Consider the following 24,285-nt stretch of genomic DNA (forward strand, 5'->3'; position numbering starts at 1 on the left):
TTAGGTAGATGCAATATTTTGCTTGCTTAACATTGCCAAGTATAATTCCATTTTGCATTTAAATATTGTTATATATTGGCTCCGAAATTGTATTCTGGGTAAAATAACCATTCATGCTCTATAAGAATTTATGTAGCCTAGGTCACTGATTATGTATATTTCTGCATTCCCTCCTAAATAGTGATCGAATTAAGCTTTTCTATTTAGTCCATAGATGACAGTTATGGACTAAGTAGAAATGAAGCTCTCTCTGTTAATTCTGCAGAAAAACACAGCAGTGAGGTCAGTTTACTCACAGTAGATCTAATTTTTGTTACAGTGGTGTAAAATGAACAATGAACAGCTTCTTAACAATAAATAAACTTTTAAAGGAATAACAGTAACTTTATAAGCTTATATACATTTTACCTGTTTTGTAATTTTTTTCTCTTATTCTTTCCCTGCTCCCACACTTTTCAAAGCACTTCCTTATTTCTCGTTGCCTCTTGTAGCTTTCCATCATGTTTTTTCTTGTTCTTGAATTGCCTTTTTCCTGTTCTTGTTTTCTTTTAACTTCTACTTACAAAGACCTTTCTTGCTTCACCTGATTACTTTCATAAAACTAAGCCTTTTTTTCTTGAATATTTTGCAACAGGCAACTTTGAGCAATACAAGGTCTCTTAACATCCCTGTGCTCGGGGAGGGGAAGCTGTCCTTTGCAGCATCTGTTGCCTAGCAATCTGTTTCTCAGGTGCCTTTAGCTCTGTGGTGCTGTGATCAAAGCTTAAAAGGCAAGTGCAAAGAAAAATGAAAATGGGTTCGAAAAACCCTGCAATCAAAGTGCAGCACTTCCTGCAACTTTGGGATTTTTACATGACGTTGAATAGATGCCAACAATGCTTTCTGCCCTATGTGCCATTATGTACCAAAGGCTTAACTCATTTTGCTAAGTGCTCCTTGGAATATATATAAGAAGTAGTTACCATCCCACAGCTTTCTGCTGGATGACATCACATGTCTCTGCTCAGGATTTGAGCCAGTATCACTCAGCCTTGATTCCGGGTTCACTTTTTTTGTTTGGTTGGTTGTTGGTTTTCTTTTCTTTTTTTTTTTTTTTTTAAACATTACCACAGACACTTTGCCAGATGGCATTCTTAGCAGCAGTCAAGAACTTAAAGTAGGATGTTTCCTATAGGATAAAGCTAACCCAGTACCCTGAGAAGCTAAGTTGTTTTATCACCCAGAGCTGAGGAGCCAGATATGCCTTTGTGAGTAACAGATTCTCCCTATTTCCAGATTCTCCAAACTGGCTCTGGGAGTGTGTACTCAATTAGATGGGTTGTTCAGTACCATTCATGAGGTTAGAGGGAAGACAGACATCTCTGAAATCAGCTGGGTGCAAATGTTGTCTAGATTAACACCATGTGACCCCATCTTACTGTAGCATTTTTTCAAAAACCTTCTTAGTTTAGGTATTTAAGTCCTATTAGTTTTTATATGATTGTTTAACTAATCTGTGCCTTCATACAAATATTTGCATTATGACCAATGAATGGAATTATAAGTATGTTCTCTGTTATTGAGGTCCTGGAGCGTGTCCAGAGAAGGGCAACGAAGCTGGTGAGGGTACTGGGGCACAAGTCTTACAGGGGATGACTGAGGGAACTGGGATTGTTCAGTCTGGAGAAGAGGAGATTCAGGGGAGACCTCATCACTCACTACAACTGCCTGAAAAGGAGGCTGTTATGTGGTGGGGGTTGGCCTTGTCTTGCAAGGAGTTAGTTCTAGGATGAGAGATCTTAAGTTGCACCAGGTGACATTGAGGTTGGATATTTGGAAAATTTTTTTCTCAAAGTGGTGAGGCACTGGAACAGGCTGCCCAGGCAGGTGGTGGAGTCACCGTCCCTGAAGGTGTTCAAGAAATGTTCGGATGTTGTACTAAAGGACAGGATTTAGTAGTGAAATATTAGTGGTAGGTGGATGGTTGGACTGAATGATCTTGGCTGTCTTTTCCAACCCTTGTGACTCTATGATTCTAAAAAATTCTATTTATGGTATATAAAAATCCAGAGAAAAAAGTAAATATACTAAAGACAAAAATTCTCAGAAATCTGGAAGAGTCAGGGTATGATTCAAAAAAAAAAAACCAAAAAAACCAAAAAAACCCCAATCTGTTTGTTATCTGTTGTCTCTTTTGTCTTTGTTAAAGGTTCAGAAAAAAAAATAAAAAAGAGTTCATCAGCCTGTCAGAAGATTCAGTAAGGATTCAGTAAGGATTAGTAAGGAAGTACAATAGAAATACAGATGATTTCAGCTTATGTTCGAACTTACTGTGCTGTAAGACAGTTAAGCATGTAAGTCTTTTCCTCTACTAAATGACTGCTGAGGGATTCTCTTGACTGTGATTTTGGAGTTTCACAATGACATTTTCACATGCCATGCTGTTGGCAGGTGAGCAGAATCTACACCCTGCTGCTTCTCCCCTTCAGGCTATTTTGAGAGTTAGAAAATCATAGTTATTTGTGACAATTTTATTACATTTCATGAAAAAAGGTTTTCAGTGAATGCGGTTATTAGCTCGAGTCCTTGTGTACCTCCATGATTCCTGTGTTTTCAGACTTTATCTATTCTATACTGCATCTGTGTTTCAAATTGAAATTATTTGCTACTGAGGTAACTTTCTAATAATAAGTATGTAAGAAGGTATTCAAACATTCTTTTGCATGGAGGAGAGAAAGATGAAACCAAAGTTTTGATTTGGGTTGAACTTTTCCTTAGCTTTCTGAGCTTGAAAGAACACCTTTTCTGTCTATATTTCATGTCTAGTTTTACATTTTCTGAGAAAGGTGTTTCCTTACCTAAGCTGTATTAAAAAGCAGAGATCATCACTACAAAGACAAGGGAATGAGTCTTCAAAAGTAGCAGATATAGGACTTTTGATCTGAAGGTGTTTTCCTTCGCAAGGCTGGAGGAGAGATGAGAGTGTGAGATGGTGACTGTAATTCAGAGCCCCACTGAATGTTGTTCTGCTTTTGGACTCCTTTTCTTTGCTACTACAAAATACAATGTGTAGGTGAATAATTGAGTTAAGACACTTCCTCCCTTTTAAAGCATTAGTTGCTGTGATTTTGAAGGCATAGCTACAAGAATATATTATTAGAAATTATGTTTTTATTTGAATTTTTTATTTTGAATATATATATTTTTTTTGCTCTGTCATTTATAGGAAAGGATGTGATGAGGACATAAGTATGAATACCAAGCATCTGAATTTTGGGCCCTTTTTTGCAGCCCACATTTTAGAGCTGGAGCCCTGCTCCCTGAAAGGTTGACTGTGAACAACCAGGCAGTCTGCTGCTGTTCTGGGAGTGGGTTTCACCTTCTGTGCCATTGCTTTATGATGTCTTTCACTACCTAGATGAAATAAAAGCTTAGCTGTAGTTCTGGTGATTGCAAAGGTGTATGTTTGAAAGGTTGAAAGAGCAAAGCTGATGCTTACTGCACGGTCAGAGGTAGCAGAGCAGAGCCTGTTTGCTGGGTTTTTCACAAGGGCTGCAACATGCCGTTACTGACTTGTGAAAGACGTGTTCAGAGATACATTACAGAATCAATGATATTGCCTCCAGAGCCTGTCATTAATTGTGACACATAGTGGATCTGGAATGCTTTGTCCCCTTAGTTTTCTGAATTATTATTATTACCATCCTTTTTTAATGCTTTTCCAGTGTTTCTGCAGAATGGTTCAACACTTATAGCACAGGTAGTTTTATGGAAAGGTGTGAAATCTATGTCAGCAATAACTCATACAGAAACAGTGCAGACTTTAGGACCCTGAAACATATACCCCAAAATAAATGGTCCAACCACCTAATTGAAAGCTGTTTTAAATTGTCAAATTGATACTAGTGTTCTTCCTCTCAGAAGAAAATATGATGTTATTTATGCTTGGTAGAAGAATCCCTAGTGCTGAAGAAAAAGAGGAAGCTGTTTCATACGGGAGGAAAGGTGACTGTTCCAGTTTATACTGCTGAGTGCTGGGCAGCCTGTACATTGCTCCCTATGAGGGGCAGAGCTGTGCTAATGAAGGGTAGAGGGTAACCATATGGTACCAAAAATTTCCTATGTTCTGGCATCTCCATGAGCCATTACTGTATGTCCCTTCCCTGCCTCTTATAATTCTTTTTTTTTAACCCTCCCTAATTTCTCCAGCACAGAGTCTGAGAGGTGCCAGCTTTGAACTGGTGGAAGGGCTGTTGGAATGTTGATGAGAGGCATAGAAACAGTTAGCAACTTCTTTATGCAACTCTGCTTACAGAGATGGATAGATGCTACGCAGTGCAACAGACAGCAGTGCTTTTATTAGTATTGTGGCAGAGATCCTATCAGCATGAGAACAATATTATTTACACAGGTGACACATCTGAAAAGACACCCTCTGAATGTATTATTGTTACTTGAAATTTTATATAATTAAAGGTTCATTAAAAATGCACAGCAAAAATAAATAGGGCTCTGCAGTAACAACTCTGAAATTAAAGCATTCATAGTGCTGAGGCTATGAATAAAGCAAATTGAGTACCTTAAAATCTCTGTGCATCTTTAAATATCTTCCTTTACATCTTATATAGATATCTTATAAAAACTGAAGGTAGCTGAAAGCTCAGAACATTGTTCAAATAGTGAAGCAAAGTACTTTCTCAATTACGCTTTCTCCAATACCTGATGTGGTAACTATGCTTATATGATGCTTGTGGGGTTTCTTTTGTCCCCTCTGGTACTATCATAGGGATTGTGATCACCTGGGAGGAAATACTTTCTGATATTCCATAAAGGTGAGCATTCCCAAGTGCATTTCTTGTGGCTCAACACTGTGTGCCATTTGGATAATGCCAGGGGGCAAACGTTGAAAAGGCTTAAGAAGCACCAAGAGGGAGAAGAAAACTTTAGAAAATGCTGTTGTGACAGATGGTGAGATTGTAAGCAGTTTTCAAATGGAGGCAAGTTGAAGAGCTTTACTTCTCCAGGCTGGACATCTCCTCGAGAAAAGCTATGAGCTTTTTTTTAACTAGGAAACTGCAGAGCAGCTTTCATTGGTGAACTACTGGCAGGACAGAATTAGCCAGCAGCTCTACAGCTAGCTGTATTAAAGCCAAACGCGTTCTAACAGTTCTCACTGTCCACGAAGATTTGCCAGGAGCCCTGACTGGAATTTATTGGGCCTTGGCTGAGAAATATTAGAGCTGGCCACAAAACATGAGAGAGCAGTGATGGCTTTCCTAGCAAACCAGTAGCACTGGTGGAGACAAACAAGCACCTACCTGGAGCTTTTCTGTGAGCAGTCATTTACTAATCTTGCAGTAGTCAAGCATCCAGCTGTTCCCCTCTTAGCTACTGGGCCAGTGGGATGTGTACATCCAGGTCTGGTGCAACTCTGGCAGCTAGATCTGAGGACTGAGGTATTTGTGTGGAATAGATCTCTCCTAGGTTTTGCTCAGGTTTTTTTTAACTAAGATGACTGTTACAATCTCAAGAAAGGCATATAGTTCTGCAGCTGGGATGCACATACAGCTATGCAGCAGCATTTAAAGTGGAAATGGCACCTGCTCAACCCATAGAAATAGTGAGCTCCCAGGAAAATTGAGAGTTCAGTGAAGGAAAGCTGCAGGGAAGCTAATTCAAAAGACAGATAGATTCAATTTCTTGCTTTTTCATCTGTCTGAAGTTGTAATGATAATCCACTTTAAAGCAAGTGTTTGATTTCACCAAAGGTATACACTAATTATTTAGACACATTAAATGTATTAAATGGGGGGAATAAACCTAAGCATCTTTTACTTTCTCCACTCCGTTCTGTCCATCCCTTCTTCCATCTTTCAGTCACATATGAGTCTCAGTACCCACATTATAGACCTTTCCTTCCCCACACATTCAGAGATTATTGCGTACTTGTAGCTCCCAGAGTACTGAGTGGGTTTGATGTACCATCAGGCTGGAACATGTTAGGAGCTAATTCTGGGATGTGTGAGTGCAGGAATTGTCATGGGAACATAGCTGATAATCAAGAAAGATAAAAGTTCCAGTAGGAAAACAGGCAGAACAAGGTTTCTGTGATGTTGCTCTAAACAACATTAAAGAAATAGTGATTTTGAAATTATTTCAAAGGAGAAACCATACAGTGGAAATCCCTGACCAAGCAAATCAGCAGTAATAAGATGTAGGTTTTAAGATGACACTTGAAAAATTCTTTTTTTTTCTTCTGGTTTCCTGTAACTAAAGTGGGGTTAATTAACTTTGCTTAAAAAAAAAAAATAAATAATAATTATATTGGTGACAGAAAAGGAAGGGTTGAATGAGCCTGCCACATAACCAGCCCCCAGTCCTTTAATTCGGTTTCTTAGGGAAATTGTGTTGACAAGATTGTGCTGTCTGTCAGGCCCCATGAGCTCTTCTTGAACTCACTGCCCATTTTAACTGCATTGCAGGGAGATGAAGAGTTCTTACATGCTTCATGAAAACAAACAGACACAAGACAAACCCCCTGGTAATGGGAAAGCCGCAGCATGAGTTCTACCTACTATTAGACATCAGAAAATCTGTATGAGAGAGCAGAAGGACTGAAAACAGTTGTAGAAGCAAGAGCTACAGGAAAGCAAGCTTCAAAAGTTTCACTGCTTACAGAACTTGCTGGGAGCTGCTATACTAAGCTCTGTATGCTCTCTTCTAACCTGTGCAGGGCCTCCTGATAATTAAACTGTCAACATTTCCATGATGAAAAGCTGCATGGAAAATCAATGTTCAGTTGATATTGATGCACACAGTGAAGACAGAAGCCTTGGATAGGTCTACAGAACCAAGCAGTGAATGCCTTGTACCATCTTGCTGGGAAAAGTGCTGCAAGACTGAACCACCGTCCTTCAGTTCTCATCCTTTAATCTTATGCTTGGCTACAGGTAAGATCAAGGATGTATCTCTAAAACTGCATGTCTTGTCTAAAACTTACTTATTTTGCATATTCTCATACCAAGATCACAGACTGAGTAAAACTGAGTGAGAAGCCACAGGGAAGCTCATCACAGAAAAAATCTGTCAGTCTGAGCAGTGTGCACATGGCCCCTTGTGTCAGAGTTCAGGTACCTCTTACTTTCCTATGTATTTTTCTTCCCAGTGCTTTCTTAAGCATAGAGTACTCCTCACCTTGCCTTACTGATGAGGAAAGTGAGATGCAGGGAGAATAAATTATGATATATGCTTTGGCAGAGGATGAAATGAAATAGGAATTTGCTGTACCGTCTGAATGCTGTGCTGTGGGAGGGGACAGCCTTGGGCTCTCCTGGAGTGTAAAGGTCCTTCTCCTGGTCTCTACTCTTCCTTCCTCCTCATATCAGCTCCCTTTACAATATTTGATTGCACTTCACTGTATCCTATGCCTCACATCTGAACATTATCATGGTGGGACTTAGGAACAGGTTCTGCACCAGATGGCAGTAGGCATGGCACAGCCCCAAGTGCTGGAGTTCAAGAAGTGTTTGAACACTGCTCTCAGACATAGGGTTTAGATTTTGGGTGGTCACAGGTGGAGGCTGGAGTTGGGCTTAATGGTCCTTGTGAGTCCCTTCCAACCCAGGAAGACACTTGCATTACAAACCTGGCTACAGAAGTTGCTATCTTCCCTTTCAGTATTCATAAGCCACATCCAGAAATGCTCTGAAGTGGTTGTTAGCAGCCTTGGTTGTTGTTTTGATTGCACAGAAGATAGGCTATTTCAAATTATGACAAGTAACTACTGTGGTAATTTGTTTATTGTTATAATCTTTGCAAGTTTTTTATCCAAGGTACCTTTTTCCCACAGGGAGCTCTGGTAAGCCTGAACTGACAGTAAATAGTGTGGTTCACAAAGGTCTGGTGATAGAGTTAGGAAGAAAAAAATAGATAGATGACACAACAGAAATTCCACTTCAGTATCTTACCTGTAATTTTTTCATTTCCTTTTCACCACCTGTGTTTTTCATATTGAACAATCAGAGTATTATAGACTATTCTGATTTAACAACTTCTTTCAAATCTTGTTCAACAGCATACTTACATTTTTGAATACCACTCTTGTCAGAATGCCTAGTGGAAACCTGCTGAACTTCTGCAACCCATCAGCACTTCCACTAAACCAAAAATGACTTTTCTGTTTCCCAGCACCGGACAAACAACCTCCAGGTTGCTCCACAATACAGCCCAGTTCCTGCCACAGATGGTAGTATGGAGCATATTCTTTAGATCAAGAAGACTGTGCAACATCAAGCATAACCAGGCAGGGCAGGAAACTTCAGAACCATCAGATCACTCCCAGCCCACAGCTGCTCATGCTATTTTCTTACAGAAAGCAGAAGCAGCTTTTGTACCTCTGATAGCTCGACTTCCTCAGCATGAAGCAATAGGTGGCAGTTTCTCAGGCAGCGTGATGCAAAATCTTGTTCTCTTAGACAAGTCTTGTGCCTTCAGATCTTCCTTGCAAGCAGTGCTATGGCCAGCACTGAACACAAAATACTAGTGGTGGTTGTATGCAAGTACCTGGAGATTTGCAGGTATGTGCAAATTGTTCAGTTGTTCAAATAGGGATTTGCTTTAACCATCACTTCCCACAAACAGCCCAGTGACACAGTCAGCAAGTACAGCCTCCTTGGTACTACACTGGAGAACTCAAAAAGCAGAGATTACATTGGAAATATTTTTATTTTTTCAACTTGTTTGTATATTCACCTGGTTCTAATATGGACCCTTCTTCTACCTCCTAGCGATTCCTCTTCTCACATACAGGAAACAGGGCTTAAAAACAAACCAACCAAACAAAAAGTAGAAGAGTAACTAGCTGGTTAATCATTCAAAAAGCATAAACACTTTCTGAGTTACCTCTTTAGTTCTTTGCTGTAGCACGTTATCATCACTTGATCTGAACTGAACTGAATGTAAGCCAATTTAGCACAGCAAATGAGCAGATCTACAGATGCTGGAGGAAAGGTGCTTGGTGTAAGTCTGCTTGCTCTTGGAGGCACTAAATGAATAAAAGAAGTGAGGACAGATTGCGTAAGTTTCCTCTGCTGCAGAGAAAAACTGATTCTCACTTTCAGGATAGGTTTTAGAAGGAGGTGAAAATATGAAGGAAGGTGTTTTTCTCCCCTTCCTTCCCCCTCTCCACCCTCAAGCTAAAGGACTTCTTTTTCTCTCCTGGTGGGGACAGAGCTGTGCTCTGAGAAAAGTTCTGCCCACAAGGTCCCCACTCCTCCAGGGTATTTCTTCATTGCAGCACAGCTATTTCAGAGTTGATGACTATTGTAGGCAGGAAAAGGGAAGTCTTAAGGAGTCAGGGGTATCAGCATTTTTCTTACTGAAAGCAAGAGTACTTCCTGATTCTTACACTCATGGATTCTCACAACTTTTTAAAGCCAATAAATCAAGTGAGAGCATTTGCTTGAAAGGTGTAGATTCAGATTTGTAACAGGGAACATGAGGAGTGTGCTTTGTTCTCATTAGCAAAGAAGGGATTTCTGTTTCAGTTAGGACAAACAAGTCTGTATTTCCTGTATTCTTTAATTACTTCAATTTATTAAAACATTTGTTTTTATATTCTTAATATCCCTGCAGTGCTTTGACTTCTCAGGTCAGTGAGTCATATCTAAAGCCATACAAGAGTAAACTCCTTTTTATATAAATGCCTTACTTCTCAAGCTGACCATATAGTTTCATCATTCATCAAATGACCTACAAATCTCTAGATTAAATTAATGAATTTTCAGAAGGCAAGTGTGTTTAAGGCTCAACAGACAAATCTTTATGTCATGGTACAGCCAAAGAAGTCTATGCAGTAGTGTCCTAATAAAAATGAGAAAGTAAAAATCAGTTAATCACAGAGGTACTACATATCAGATTAGCAGAAAAGGCATTGTGAACTGTCATACAAGTAGTTCACTCAGCTAAGGATAGAAAAGTTTTGGTCACACCTAGACAATGTTGCTTTTATGAAAGGAATTGGAGAAGGTCAGAAATCCATTTATAAATACAGTCATTGCTGATGAAATAAGTGCTGTAAAGTTCTGACGCTTACAGTGTTCCTGTGTGGCTCATGTGCCTCATCCTACGTGTATTTTAAAAACACCTCTCTGTCAGTCTGCCTTTAAATTTGAAATTCAACACAGCAGTATGGAACTACTTAGATTGTTGTGCCAGCAAGGTGCTTCACAGATTTATTAAAGAGAAAAATATGTGTACTTTTCACCTTGTTCTCTTTCTTTGTTGTGTACTTCTTTTATGCATGCTAGAAACTGGATTTCAGCAGACAGATGCATCCAGATCAGAAAATTTAATTTCTCATCTTTCTGCATCTTGATTTTTTTTTTTTCCCCCTACAGATAAACTTCAGCCAAAATTTCCCCCCCTCTCCCCCCCCATAAAACTTGTTCTCATGGATTTTCTGACTGAGACAAACAGTCTCCTAAACCAGTAAACCAAGTTACCTTTGGCTGTTACAAATTGACATTAACATTGCAATGGACCTGGTAGCTATTTGTGTAAAAGGTCATCAGCTTAGCATCACCGAATACCCAAGAAGTCAATACCATTGCTGTATTATTTGGGAAGATGAGAGTTAAGGACTCTGATCTACTGTATCACCCTTGGCTTTCTGCATAGGTCTATCACCCTCTGAAGGAGTAGGATGAACTAACTGTACAAGACACTTTTCCATCTTACAAACTGTGGTGACACAACCAGTGGAAGCGAGATGCTATTAGGATTCCTTTAAAGAAGATCAGCATCATCATGTAAGTTCATAATTGAAGTCATTTTCCAAAGAGAACTGGGACTCATTCCTCTCTTTCTTCACCCTTGTCTCAGAATACATCTAAATACAGCAGATACCAGTATTTCTTGCAAGAGATTTACATGGGTGTAATCCAGATGCCGCACCTTTGGCATGTTGTTTTCCCTGCGGTCTTCATGTGTTCCTTCATAGAAGAAGATAAGATTAAAGGAATTTTCCAATAATGAGTATTAAGGAGGGGGGGGGGGGAAACTTTGCCAAAAATATTTCTTTTTTTGTTTAGATGTAAATCCAAAAATGTTTGACATTGCTTTTCTTAATTTTCTTTTTAATCACTCTTACCCCAGCTGGTGCTGGGGAAGGGTAATGCAGCTCTAACGTGCACACTTGCCAACACCAAGACCTGGTTTCTTCCAGCTTCTATCCCAAGCCCATTTCAATCATTCTTAAACAGGGAAAAAATGGGTTTGAACCAGATTATCTGTACCTTAAAGAGTGCCCTAACAAGCTGCTTCAAGAGCTATTGGATGGCTCCAAGCCTGAGAATAGCAAGAGCAAGAGAACCTAAGTGCTAGCTCCTTCTCTGCTGTGTGTGAAGACAGAGCCTTTTGCTGAAGGCTGAAAGAAGGGAGTGTCCCAAAGAGCAGGAAGCTGAGCCTGGAACATGCTTCCTTGCTGCTAAATTCTTTTGTGACTATCTTTATGTGTTGTATCAGAACTATTCAATACATTAAAGTCTCTGTGCTCAAAAATGTTTTGTCAAAGATTTTTCTGGCAAAACTCTTTGGACTTATTCATAGAAAGTTTACTACTCTAAATTGCAGTGCTTCAATGAATATATGGTTCACCATAAATATCATTTCCCCGTCTTCATCACTTTCAGCTGGCACTCAATGACAGCTCTTCAGAACATGAATTCAGATACCTCTGGGTAAACATCTTTTTTTTCCTGTGCTCATAGAATAATATAAAGATCATTAAGCAGCTGAAAAGGTCATGGGAAACAGGCACACCCTCCCTCTATGTATCATATATGATGGACTTCCTTATGCTGCAAGTTTACATATTATTTAAACTATTCAGCAGAGAATATGAATCTTAACACTGGAGTAGGAAGACACCAGGAGGTTTGTGATACATCCATGACAGGCACAGGGGAATCAAGACCAGCCTTTCCTCTGCCAAAAAAAATGAACTCTGAAAAAATCAACTGTAGTACAATACATCTTTGAGCATCAGTGATAAACACAGAACTGCCATAAAGAAAATATAGTAGATTGGTGGAGAGAGGTTATGCTTGCTGAATGAATCTTGACTTCATTGCAAGTTTGCAGCCGCTCTTCATAAGGAGAAAAAGGCAATGAATTCCCTCCACACACAGCATAGCTTCCCTCCTATTCTTACTTAACTATGTTTTATGTTATCTAGTTATCTATTATCTAGTTCTCTAACAATTTGTGTCAAAGCATTTAACAGGCAAATCTTCCACAGAACTACTGCCCTGATATTTAGAATATCTGAATTTGATCTATTTTGCTCAAATGTTATTAGCAGAAGAAACATTTGTATTCTGTAGTCTAATGTAAAGTAGTTGAAAGTCTTACTTAAAAAAACAAAACAAAACAAAAAAAACTGTGGGTTTGGTTTGATTTTATTTTTTTTTAACTGTTTGCTTAATTTGGCCGAACTTCTCATTTTCTCCTAATATCAATCTTTCTTTAAAATTAAAACATATAAGTGAATTAATCTGGGGTTTCTTAAGTATCTTAGGTTCATTTCAGCATGTAAGAATCAAAGTCACAAGGCATGATTTACCTCATGCCACGACATTGCCACGACTTCCGCAACTTCTGTGCTTTGAGTATCAACCTTAATCTTTATATGGAAGAATATGTAATGGTCCAGGAATTGGGAAGGCCTCACATAGCAAGAGTAACAGAGGGATGCACACAGAAGGTAATGCAAAAGAGTAAATGCAAATGTGTTGACTTTCAGTAAAAAATATATATATTTTAAACACTAAAAAAAAAAATAAAAATTAAATACCTTCATTGAAGCATTCAGTATAACGCATTGTTTATTAGAATTAATTTGGTCCAGGTAAAAAACATCTTGTGTCTGACAACTGACTTACACGTGCTTAGGCTTAGTTATTTTCTCCACAATAGAATGGACTCCCATTCCTGCGGTATGTACATAAAAACCTAGAGAGGCTGGTTGGGTGAGACTCATTCTTCCCTTGGGAGACTCAGCAGAGACTACACAATTTATTTTTGAAGAATGGAAGTCAGCTTTTTTTTTTTTTTTTTTTTGAAAACCAATTGTCAGGCTTGAGGTAAGATGATTAAATCAAAAGCTGAGTGCTGTCTGTAGCCCCAGATGTACCCTGTCAAAACTGTAGTACAAAATGGCCCAGCTATTTTATTGAAGAAGGAAAAGTAAACCCTGTTTTCTCCCGAAGCTTAAGAGCTTCATTGAAAGAGTAGTACTGCCACATAGCTATCTGCTATTACTATGCTTCATGCAATCACCTTATTATTTGTGCTGAAGAAATGGGAGAAACTGAAAGAAATTCACCCAGCCAGGTGAAGTCTTCTTAGCAAAGAAGGCAGAAATGAATTCAGCTGCCAGAAAGATGACAACCTAGGCTGTTCCTGCTGTGGAAACAGTTCAGACAGAGAAGATGATTCAGGCAGAGCCATAATGTTTTGGGTTGGCAGTTTCTGGAGGCCTCTTCTATTTGCAGCAGCTGTTCACCTGGACTGTGTGTGCTCTGGCTCATTGCAGCAATTCTGATTTAACAGAGCCCCGCAATAAGCATAATCCCACTGCCTCCTTTGCTTATTTCCTCGTCCATTGCTGTCTGCTACCATAACATCTTCCAGCCCTGTCTGTGATTAAAGCCAGTGACCAATCCAGGCAGCATCAGTGACGTTTCTGTGTCTTCTGCACTTGATGTGACCTCTCTAAGTCTCCCTCACAAAAGACGCAGAGCTAATGACCACAAGCCTGGTCTTCAAATATTTAGCAGAACACAAGTTTGAAAACAAAGTTGTACATAAATATCTATGGTTTTAGAAGTTCAGTTAATGCCCCTAGGTCAACATTCTGCCCTACAGCTGCTTATGCTACAGTATAATAGCAACAAATATACAGAGTGGTTAGATTGGTGTCTGCAGATTGTATAGCTAGAAAGATTATCAGAGTGAAAAAGGATAACTGGAAATAAATGAAAATAAAGAAAAATGCTCACCTGTGTCCTGTGTTCACAGGAAAACTCCAAAGGGAGTGATGTCCAGGAAGAGATCCTTCCTCAGTGGCAGTCAGCCCTTAAATGGGATCTAAGAGAGGTGCAGCCAGGCTCCACCCCTTCTGATCACACAGCTGAATTGCCTTCACCTGTGCTCCTGCTGCTGACTCGGTGCTAGCCTCAGGTGATCAATCAGAGGATCAGGTTATGATCCTCTGAACAAAAATTCCCATACACTTCCCCATTGTCGATGGGCTTAGACATGCTTTAGTTTAACAGTAGAGATTGTAAAACCCTCTTGAAATGCTGGTACAAGTATCTCTACATCTGTTTCTATTTATCAAGTCTGTCAGAGACAGGAGTGATCTTTGCCTCTGGCTGGATGCATGAACACTGCTACCAACTACCAAGAAAAAGAATGGACAAAATTCACTATCAGATAATAAATGTTTTAATGTGGAAGGGGGTAGCAGAATATGTTTCCGAAACAAAACAGTTCTGCTCTTCAGTTTAGCATCCCTTAAGTTAAGATTTTTATTTTTCAATTTTAAGTGTAAATTGCAGATTTTGTTTTTTATACCTCAGCAAAATTCTCCTACCTAGTTAATTGAGTTTGAGGGCTGCTTGTGTGAGTGACATCTCCTCCCACTCTTTCTTACTCTCTTTGACTTCGTAACCTAACCTTTTCCTTCTGCTTTCTCCCCCTTCCCCACCAGTACCCAAGGAAGAAATTGTGTTTAAAGACTCAGAATACTGCTCACAGCAGGATGCTGTGCTATATTGCATTGAAAATGTGCAAGATGTATTTTCCTCTTCTGTCTTTAAATAATCAGTTATTGTTATAATCAGAATTTTACCTACTTGTCAGTAATGTGATTTATATGTTTTTTTTTCCTAACTTTTTTTACCCCTAAATTGAAATTAGAAGTTAATGACTGTTTTTCTGAAATTAAACATTATGCTATAAACAGAAGTCTCTTAAGTAACTAGTTATATGCATCATTGAGACAGCAACTGATTTGGAAGGATGATGTATTAAAAAAAAACCAAAAAAAACCAAACAACAACCAAACCAACACTGACTGTTACTGTCTAATACCTGGTTTTCCTCATTCATATTTTTTCTGGTACTTTCACATTAAAACCAGATGAAGTTTCAGTCTTTCACAGTTTTTGTTTTTGTTGTTCTATTGTAGTGATTCTGTGCTTTGAAGTGACTAAAATGACTTAACATGATCATGGAATCATAGGATCACAGGATGGTTTGGATTGGAAGGGTCCTCAAAGTGCACACAGCCTGCCATGGGCAGGACTGCCTCCCACCAGCTCAGGCTGCTGCTCAGGACCCATCCAACCTGGACTTGAGCACTTCTAGATATGGGACAGCACAGCTTCTCTGGGCAGCTGTGCCAGTGCCTCATTGCCCTCTGAGTGAAGAATTTCCTCTTAATGTCTAATCTAAATCTCCTCTCTTTTAGTTTAAAGACATTCTCTCTTGCCCTATCACTTTCAGACCATTAAAATGTTGCTCTCCCTCTATTTCATAAACTCCTTTCATGTATTGGAATGCCACAATGAGCTCTTCCTGGAACACTCTCTTCTTTAAAATCTGATCTGTTTATTTCTTAGATAAAGCTATAAATAACAAAAGATGTGTACCATTAGCCAATCAATACAAAGAATTCCAAAGAGTGTCTGGTTATTTCTTAGCATAAGTGATTTTCATGGCATGAGATGGAGTTATCTTGAATCCTTGGATTCAAGAAGCTGCCAGTAGAGCCAGTAAATAGTTTCAGTACAAGATCAATGATGAAGCTAAAGAGCAGGAAACCTTACTTGCTAGAAATGAAACAAAAGTGCACTTAAAAGAGATCATTAAGGAGTGCCATCATGGTCAACACACATTCTGTGTGAGTTTGTGTTTGCCAAGTAGCAGCCTTTAGAAATGTTAACTAGCAAGTAAAGCTGGTTTCCATTTTAGCACTTGTTTCTCCTGATGGTGTTATCTGCTATCGGTCAAACAGCTAGTATGGATGACAGCTTAATAGGTCATCTTAAAATATACATGCAGAGCCACTGATTAAAGATTACATAAGTAAGCAAAGATGAGACATTTAATTTTTAGGTGGCTACAAAGGATTGAGAATTCCACAATGAATATCAAATCCTGACACAATATCATGTACACAGGCTGCTGTTCTCTAGGGACTGTGCAACTGCTTTACTAAAGAGCAGTTCATTTTCCAGAAAAAGTGTCCACTTTAGGGAAGCTCCCATTCTTTGCTTTTACTTAGGAATCTGGAGAGCCCACCACATAACAGCATCTGCTGCCATCAACAGACTACTCTTAAGCCTTCTTTACTTGTCTTTCCTTCATAATTATAGCCGAAAATAGTTTTTTTTTTTTAGGTCAAATCTGCCTTTAGAGATGGTTCAAAATACCATTGACTTTTGTGCCAAAATCTAATGGAGGCACTTGAATCTTGCTTCTTCATTTCGTCATCAATCTAGCATTAACAGGCTTGTCCTAGTGAAAAGAGCCTTGTCTACTTTCCTCAGGAGAAAGCTTAACGTCTCTACACCAGTGTAGAAATTTGAAATGTGAACAGAAAATTTAAGCCTGAAACAAGCATATCTAAACAAAAAAAAGATGTCTATATTGCTGAGAGATCCCTGCTCCCAAGCCCAAGAGGCAGTGTGGCCTGTGTCCACGCATTAATCTCCATTTACAGCAATGGAGGCAACTTGCCCACACTATATCACACCTAAAACAGGTACAGTGTTATTGCTATTTCAGAGGTTTAATGGTTCAAAATAGCTGAATTTGTGTGAGAAATGACCCAGAAAAATGGCAGATATAATAACATAATTCCAAGGGGGAGATAAGTTGCATTTTCATGGATATGGCATGGGGTTTGTGAGTCATAAAGAACAGAAGGGAGTACAGCAGATAAAACAATGTAGGGCAGAAAGATACGGGTATGGTCTCCTCATCTATAATAATTTCTGGATCCACATCAGACTATTGCCTTGTATGACACTTGGTTTTGCTCCAAAGCAAGGTGCAGGAACAAAACAGCATTGATGCAGTTTGGATAATCAGGAGATATGGACTTGAGAACAAATAAAGAAAGCGAGTGTAAGCACATCCCTAGAACCTACCTCATAATGGAAAATTGTGCCTTATTCTAAATATAAACATCAACTAAAAAAGCACCCCCAAAAACAAAAAAACCCACAACGTTAATAGAAAGAAACCAAATACATACACACAACCACCCTGGTGGAGATGAAAGAAAACACACATTTCATCATTTCTCACACATCAGGGCCCTTTTTTTGCCACCAGCAACTATCAGTCTTCAGGTAATTTCATAATATGTCAATCCACGAGGACTGTCTCAAATACAGTCCTCGAGAGGAGTGAGAGTTGACTGAAAGAAAAAAAAATTAAAAGCCTTCAGTGAAAGGCAGAGTGAGAAAGAGCTTAATTTATAGCCTTAATGTAAAAATTCTTTGTGCAGAGGAGATGGTAATGATGCCATTATGTTGGGCAGGCCCAATACAGAATATTGTTTATGTAGATGCAAGTGTTAGTGAGGACAGAATGTAAGTCATTTCCCTAGGAAAGAAATAAGCAGACTTAAAATGCAGCTTTTATGAAGACCAAAATAATATTAGACTTCCAAAGACTGAATTTCCTGTTTTCTTGAGTGGATAATTATATTATTTGCTTGTTTTATCTGGTATGTTTGGATTTTTTCAATGTCATTGAAAAACATCAGTGTTGCCATCTGCTCCTGCCTATCCTTCCTAGGTGGCCCTGGTTCATCCCCTCAGTTCATCCCCTCATCATGCCTGGACTGTCAGTGGGTCCCACCACCTGCGCTTGGCTCTGCCTGCCCTGCTCAGGTCCCACAGGCTGTGCCTGTCCATGAGGCAGAGCTCATGCTGGGATCACTTTGTCTCCCCACATACCCTGCCTGGCAGAGAAGCCTCCTGCTTTTTCTCACATGTCCAGATGCAGGATGTGAATGGCCATCTAGCAGTCCTCCAAAAGAAATCTGCTGGTTATATCATCTGGACACAAATCAATTCTGAGATATAGTTGATGTGTTGGCATGTACATCTCTAACTGGTCAGTCCTTCCTAATCTGTTTGCACGCTTGGTTGTTCATGCTCAAGAGCATCCCTGATACTTATTCTATTGAGCTACATTTCTTAAAACAACTTTGAAGTCTAATTGAATCGTTCAACTTATTTGCATCCCCATCAAGATGGTAACACCTGCACACTTACAAAGTGTACAATATATTCTCTTTGCTAGACTGGTAAGGAAGAATATTAATTATTACTGGAGTATTAATTAAACATTAAATGACACCCAGGAGAGTCTCCTCCACAGCCTGTCTTGATGGTAGTTGTAATAATGACATAAGACATGCTTTCTAAGTAAAGTTTTCCAGCCTATGGTACACATTCCTTCTAATATTTTCACCCAAGCCACGTTTATGGCTTTGCATCTGTGGCAATGTGAGAAGCTTGTCCTGTAGCTACAATTTAATATAGGATTTAATATAAGGATTTAATATAGCGCCACCTGGAGGGAAATACTATAACTGACCAAGATGCATCTGTACAGTGCTGCACATGGTCCAAATATGCTTATTTTCTTTAGTACTCGAGACAGACCACAGCCTGAAATCTTTCTCAAAGATCGTATTTTGATAGTAAGCCTCTCTGTTTGTTACTAGACCTCTCCATTTCAATTTTATCTCTTTAGTTTTCAAGAGACCCTTCTATTCCACAGCTCAGTGAATCATAGGCACCATAGTGAGGCACCATAGTGAGCTAGGAAATTTGTACTCTGTGGGGTCTCCACCACCACCTTGTAGCGTGGCTTAGCTAAGCCTTGCTCATCCCTTAGCATCTAACACAAATCCAAGGATAAGATAATAAGTGCAGATAGTTAATTTTTTTTCCCCGCAAGGAACTTCATAGATAATCTTATGCTTAGTATGAATGAACTGAAGAGACTTAATGTATTAAAACAACAGTATTTTTTTTTGCAAGATGAAGAGATAGGAATACTTTCCTTTTCTTCCATTGGAAGGATCAACTCTTCTCCAGCAAAGGATTTAGTTATGGCCCAATTCCATGTATCTACAGACTAATGAATATAGTTATGATGCAAAGAAATTATCTGTGTGTACAGATGGCTGTGGTAATTACTGAAGCCCAAACATAGAAAGTTTTTCAGTCAAGACAGTGTCAGAGTATTTCACTGTGAGTACAGTCAGTAGCAATCCATGAATTCAGAAGACCAGGAAACTCAGACAGCTGAGGACAAGGAGAACATGGTCTGCCTGAAATCTAGCTGCTGTCAGATAGAGGAAGATGGTGAGATCGGAAGGAAGAGAGAAAATGCAATGTGATGTTGAAGTCACGCTACTCTGTTGACCGAGTGATACACTGAGCACTGTTGTCCTCCATAAGAGGTGGGAAGTAATAAGCAAAGAATTTTTTGTCCATGAAAAGGTCTAAGTCAACTCTTCTGCTCTCATCGCTGCTATAGCAGCTAACTACAGACAGCAGTACAAAAGTCACTGTTACCATGGGCAAAAGGAGTGAAATTTAATTAAAATAAAAATTTATTCCCAGAGAAGAGGCTTCTAATTCTTATCTGTTTGCCTAGAATTGTTATTGCAGACTTGATTATGTAGTTACAAGTACAGTACTTAAAGCTCATATATTCTATTTTGAAGGTCAAAATTCTCTAAAATTTATTATAGTCGTGCTTGTGATTTATAGCTGCAGAGATGGGAAGTTTTCATCAATCCAGGGGAAACTGTTAAATGCAACCACACTTCAATAGGCACAAAATATTCTTTGGAGGAATTCCTGGTTTTGATTTCTCATAAAACATCCATCAAATTGTAATCACTTCTTATTGCTGCACAAGCAGTAGCTTTTTTGAGTTAGGTAAGCCAGTTCAGTCCTTCTCATTTAATATGTCCTAAATTTACATAATGGACTTGACCTTTCTATGACTCTCTTAGTTCTTGTTTCTGCTCTATTTTCCTCTTTCTCCAGCAGGTCAGAGCCCTAAAGTTCCTTCATTACTGTAAAGTTTTGCCCCTTCATATGCCTTAGCTGTTGGCCTCCATGAACTTGGTACATGTGCTTGTATTGATATGCATATATTTAACATATGTTATATATGTGCACAAACATTTTGTCCCTGTCTACACCTCATAGTGACAATCTTGAGAGAATAAGCTATATACACAGTGCAATATTCCCTGTGGTGAACAATGACTTTTTAATTGTTTAGCATCTAAGTCATAATTGCTGTGACTGCTGTTGGGCCAGATGACTTGCTACTTCGTGTCTGAATGTTTTGCCATCAAATCTTTGTATCTCTGGCTGAAAAGCAGTTCAAAACCTGAAATGGTCTCACTGTCAGTGAACTCAGCAGAATAATAGTTTCTTACAGAAAACAGTGAATTGGGCTCAGAATGGCAACAAACCATTTCCAGGGAATAATAATCAAAATTCTAATTAAGTTGTCCACTTCTTCACTGTGGTAAACCACATATTCAACTTTGGACTGCTTGCCCCTTAAAGCAAAATTTTCAAAGTTCAGCTTGTATTCTGTCTAAAAAACAGTGATTAGACTTATTCAACACGGCTACTTACTGGCATGCTAATGAGGTTTTCCTAAAGACAAAACCACAGCGAGCGGTTAACAGAAATCTTTCCATCTATCAGTGAAGCCAGTGCATGGGAGACTTTAGGTTGGGTCTTTCACAGTGCTGTGCTGCTGATACATCATGATAGACCAAACCATACTTGCTACATAAAAGCTGGCTATCCAGTCTTCAGTCTTAGGCTCCATACCTCTATCCTAGTATTAAGAATGCATTTGCAGTTTTTTGAGATGCACAGCTGTAAGAATCAAACCCAGTTTTATAAATTCCACATCTGAGTAGTCCTCCCAAATTATAACAGTATACATTCCCACTATAGGCAAGGGGAACTCAAAAATAATTTCTCATTCTTACGAAGTATCTACCTGTGTAGTTTGCATATTCCCATGTGCATTTTCTTCCTCTAGGAACTGAAGGAAAACAGAACCAGGAGAAGGAGATGACCACCAATTTCCTTCCATTGCTAAATTACTAATTTATAAGAAGAAGCATTATGAAAATTAAGCATATATCACACACATTCCTAAACTTTTTTGAAACAAGCTTATTAAACTGAAAGATGTATGTACTGGTAGACTTGCCCATCTGCCAGGAGTAGCTGCCTGGGAAACAAGGCCGTTTCCCACTGCAGACATCCAAAGTCAACTGGAAAAAAAAACTTTGTTTTGTTCTTGTATTGAAATTCTGACAATTGGAGACTTTATGGCAATTGGAAACATAACATAGTAGCAGAGAGCAACGTTGTGCCTTGTATGCATAATCAGTTTGTGAAAACTGAAAAAAAAAAAGTTAATAGAACCAGCAGACATTTTTTGTAGTATCGCTTCATACAATAGTTACAGAACAATGTATCACATTGACTGATCCACCTTGCTAAACACCATGACAAAGTAAATGAGCGGGTTGTATAAAAATGCCGAAAGAGTTGAAGCTTAAATTAGAGAGTCTGTAGCCTTTGTTTGTGACCATAAATTATGGAAAAATCCTGCAGGGAAAAATGCAACATTAAAAAATTCTTTAAAAGCCAACAGATATGACCCATCAAATAGTAAAAATGTATTGGACTATACTATATACCTAACATTACTCACTTAGGATGCTATAAAATTCCAACAGTTTCTACAGTTATCTCACAGGTTAAATGAGCTCCCACAGATGGACGCAGGTCAAATGACACATGGACTGTCATTTGAAAGACTAAGATATAAAAATATTTTCAATTAATAAAATCAGTGTCCCTTTCATCCTGAAGCTACAAAGATTTCCTCTCTGTTTCTGGGTGAAGAGCTAATACACGAGACAAGCCACAGAATCTGTCAGGACATATGGCTTCTTTCCCATGAATAGCTTAAAGAAAATTAGGGAAGAAAAGAAAAAGTCCTACTCTTTCAGATCCAATAACCTCAGTTGTAACTTCTAACAGCTATGTATCAGTAGGTTATAAGAGGGCTAAGTTTTAATCACTGATGTCTTCTTAAACACAAAAATGGTGATATATCACCCTCAGATATGCAATTGGCACAAGAATCTGTGAGCATTTAAGAGACGTCGTGTGCAGTATAAGCCCTTTCTGACTGTAATGCAGCTCAAGAGGAATCTCAGTACTGAAAAGTCCCTCTGCAAGCAGTGAGTGCCTCCTGCCTGAGTTTGTTCTGTTAGCCCTTTCTTTTGCTGTCTGGATGAAAACAAAACAAACAAACAAAAAAAACCAAAAACAAGTAATTGGGAGCCTACAGAGGGGAAGAAAGGATGGAAGGAGGAAATCTGGTCGTGTATATTTGCAGGTTTCTCTGAAGAGTTGTAGAAGAAAAAACTTGTGGGAAAAAAATTGAAGCGATAGAAGCCCAACTATTTTTTCCTTAAGAAAGCAGAATTTCTGGACTTACCCAATTTTTGTTATTGTATTGTATTAAAATTTGCCAATGACCTAGAGTTGGTTGCCATTTTTTCCCCATTTTTTGCTCTACAAGCAACCTCCACAATTAAACTGAAGAAACTTCCAAAAATTTATGATCAAGTGATTCTACCAGATCTGCCAAATCATGTAAAAGAAAGAAGACACAATCCTACCTGTGAACTGTGACAGTAAGGAGGCAGAGGTTAGGGTACCAAGAGCAATATACTTACAGCACCTTAAAACAAGCAATGCTGTACCATTTGCTGTGTTCAGACAGTACCATTCCCAGGAGTCACTAATGCTTTGAGCAGCATTGTTGATTACTCGCTTCAGTGTTCTTCTCTTATCCGCAGGAGCTCCCTGCTTGCTAACTCCCTTTCAGCTCAATACTGTAGAAAAGTGAGTGTCTAGCATCAGCAGATAGCAGCACATATGTTTGTGAAAAAAATATAAACCTTGCAAAATGTTTTCCTTGAGTCACTTGATCTTAACATTTAGCAGTTTATAAATCAACAATTAATTGACATTCTCCCCTGTTCTCAACAACAGGGAGAGAAGTGATGGATGGACATAAGTTTTTGGAAGATGAATTCAATCAGAGGTGTAAACACAGCACCAGTTTGGAGCAGAAGCCAGTGCTAGGCACATTGAAAGGCATGCAGAACCCTCTTTCTCTTCTTTGACTACTGCAACCGATCTTCAAGCTAAGGTCCCTAAAATGCATGCCCAAACTCAGTGTTGTAAGCCTCTCTTGTCTTTCCTCACCACTGTCAGCAAATCTCTGTGGTTTGAAAACTGGAATCATAAGTCCTGTGCTTGGCTTCTCTCAGGTTGGTATGCGTGCTCATGCACACATCGTGTATACACATGTATGGACAAGTATGCAGATCGGTATGACTTAACTTTTCAGAAGGGAAAGAAGAGAATCAGTGAAGAGCTGCAGGAGTCTACACTGATATATGCTTTTTCTTCTTCTGAGTAACTTGGAAGTTTATTTCACACTGTGGTTTCAAGTTCAGGTCAGTCATATTTAGCAGCCATGCAACTGATACTCCCATTCATATTTTCCCTTATTTTATGAGAATAAGGAAGCATTTTCTCCATGTATATACATGCTGTTTTTTTTTTTTTTTTTTTTTTTTTTTTTTTTTTTTAAAATAACTGACTCCTCATTTTTGTTTTCCCCATGTAAACATCTGCTATTCCAGGTTACTATTCCAAGAACAAAATAGCTAATAGTAGAAAGCATAAATGTATGTAAAATTATACTGTCTAACAGTGCAAAGAAATATAATCTCCTAAAGTTGATTTTCATAATGTGCAGAAATCCAGTGGTTGTCAGGTGCCATCAAGCATCCAACTGTTACGGTGACTGTATAAAATTAATAATCTCTCAAAAAAAGGCTGCCAGATTAAGCTACGCAAACTGCACCAATTGTGCAGGTTTCTATTGCTTAAGTAATTGCAGGGTTGAGAAATATCATTTGTGTAGTTTGGGGTGACTTTGTTTTGTCAGAATCCACAAGTGGAATTAAGGTGAAAACAGATGAGTGTTCACTTGTTAACATTATAAACTGAAAGGATTCAAAGCCTGCCTGGATTTTCAGATGTGAGCGCCAGCATCCACAGTCAGTCAGCATAC

At 38.8% G+C, this 24,285-nt stretch overlaps 1 protein-coding gene across 3 annotated transcripts in view; it reads right to left on the minus strand.

The window, feature by feature from the left end:
* Positions 1 to 24,285, minus strand: part of HTR1F (5-hydroxytryptamine receptor 1F) — a 114,227-nt gene that overhangs the window by 89,449 nt on the left and 493 nt on the right. The gene's annotated exons all lie outside the window — the stretch shown is intronic.

Source organism: Tympanuchus pallidicinctus, unplaced genomic scaffold (assembly GCF_026119805.1).
Source record: "Tympanuchus pallidicinctus isolate F22 unplaced genomic scaffold, pur_lepc_1.0 scaffold10, whole genome shotgun sequence".
Taxonomy (NCBI): Eukaryota; Metazoa; Chordata; class Aves; order Galliformes; family Phasianidae; genus Tympanuchus; species Tympanuchus pallidicinctus.